This window comes from Lotus japonicus, chromosome 1, assembly GCF_012489685.1.
Source record: "Lotus japonicus ecotype B-129 chromosome 1, LjGifu_v1.2".
Taxonomy (NCBI): Eukaryota; Viridiplantae; Streptophyta; class Magnoliopsida; order Fabales; family Fabaceae; genus Lotus; species Lotus japonicus.
In genome coordinates this window covers 89,814,040-89,815,873 of record NC_080041.1, presented here as the reverse complement: position 1 = coordinate 89,815,873, position 1,834 = coordinate 89,814,040, and the positions used below count along the sequence as shown (strand labels likewise).

The following is a 1,834-nucleotide window of genomic DNA, read 5'->3' as shown; positions in this document are numbered from 1 at the left end:
TGTATCATACCCACAATTTTTCTTGTGGTATGGTAGTAAGCACCAATCAAGATTCAACTCTCTCTGTTCCCACGAGGCAGATACAAAAATAACAGAAATATGGCGGAGGAATCTAAGCCAAAATGGGAAGGTAAAGCCATAGACCATAGTTGAGGTAGCAGGAACTGGAGCTGAAGTTGTATGGCAAGTGATTGCGGATTTCTGCAGCTTACATAAATGGCTTCCCATAAATACTTGCTATCAAGTTGAAGGAATTCAAGGTCAACCTGGTCTCATCCGCTACTGTTCTGCTTCTTCCTTTAAAGGGGGTGCTACTAGTACTTCTGATAACACAACCTCAACCATCGAGTGGTCCAAGGAGAAGCTGCTGAAAATGGATCCTGTCCAACGTTGTTTGTCCTATGAAATTGTCGACAACAACGTCGGATTTAAGTCCTATGTGGCCACATGGAAAGTACTAGATGCTGAACTTGGATGCAAGATTCAGTGGGAGTTTGTGTGTGATCCAGTAGAAGGGTGGACTTTCGAAGCTATGTACTCTGCTGTTGAGTCCTATCTCAAGTTCATGGCTAACAAGATTGAGAGCTTGCACGCTTCTGACAAAGATTGAAGTAAGACTGAGCTAGGAATCTGACACGTATCTGAATAAACATGGTGGTGTTTTTTTGTGTGTATTTAGCAACAAAACTACAAAAGCATAAGCAGCCCCACTAGGCTGTATTCACTTGTCTCTGTTTCCAGCTCTCATCCTCTCATTGCTTTTGGTTTCTGTATGTGTAATCTATGTTTTGGTATAATTCAAGAGTTTCAATCTTTCATTTTCTTTCTTCCCAACATATCATTTATTGAATTTCATCACTTCAATTATGCAATCAAATGAATGTTAATGGTTTTTTCCCCAAAGATATATCCCACAACTGGTATCAATAAGACTAGTCCCCTCAAACTCTTAGATCACCCTAATAAAAATTTCTCTATATGCACTACTCACGAATCGAACTTTGGACTAAAGGCTTAAGGAGTCCAATTATTTATCAATTGTGTTACATAGGTGGTTTGATTATTTTCAATACGAACACAATAAATGATTAATAGGTGGTGGTACTGTGGTAGTGGTGGCGATAGCGACGGTGGTAGTAGTGGTGGCGGTGGTGGCAGCGACAGCGAAGGTGATGGTGGTTGTGGCAGTGAATTAAATAATTTCAAATAGCTTATACGTTATAGTGTTTGATGATTAATTGTACTTTTGTATGTTTGAGAAAGTAAACTCTAAACTATTATTGTTTCACTTTGATGTTGGATGAGGATGATGAATAGTATTTTTTTTTTTTATGAATTTCACTTTTTTGATGAAAGTATGTTCTCGGTAGGGTTCTGGGATGAGTTTCTATTTCACGTAAGTAATGAGTTTGGATTTCGGATAAACTCGAAACCCAATGGTTTGGGCATGAATTTCATTTTATCACCCATAAGGGATTGGGTTTGGATTATGAGATTTGGATTGAGTTTGGTAATTGTAAAACTCGTTCCCGATCCTACCTGTTGTCATCCTTACTAAGGATTTCCATTCAATCCCGAGAGTGCTTATGAATTTCTATTTATTTACTAAAAATCGGTGTAAACAATTATACCTCATATAATTTTCATTGTTTCAACATTTTTCTTAAAAAGAAAAAAAAAATATATATATATATATATATATATATATATTTGTCAAATAATTTGTACTATATATTAGAACACTTGGTAAACAACAATTCTCAAGAGAGAAATACCCCCAGTCCCCCACAAACAAAATCATCCAAAACCAAACGTGAAAGCAAAGCCCACTAGA

General features: G+C 36.9%; 1 pseudogene; it reads left to right on the top strand.

The window, feature by feature from the left end:
* LOC130727632 (uncharacterized) lies at nucleotides 1-834 on the top strand (annotated as a pseudogene).
* The last annotated feature ends 1,000 nt before the right edge of the window (nucleotides 835-1,834 follow it).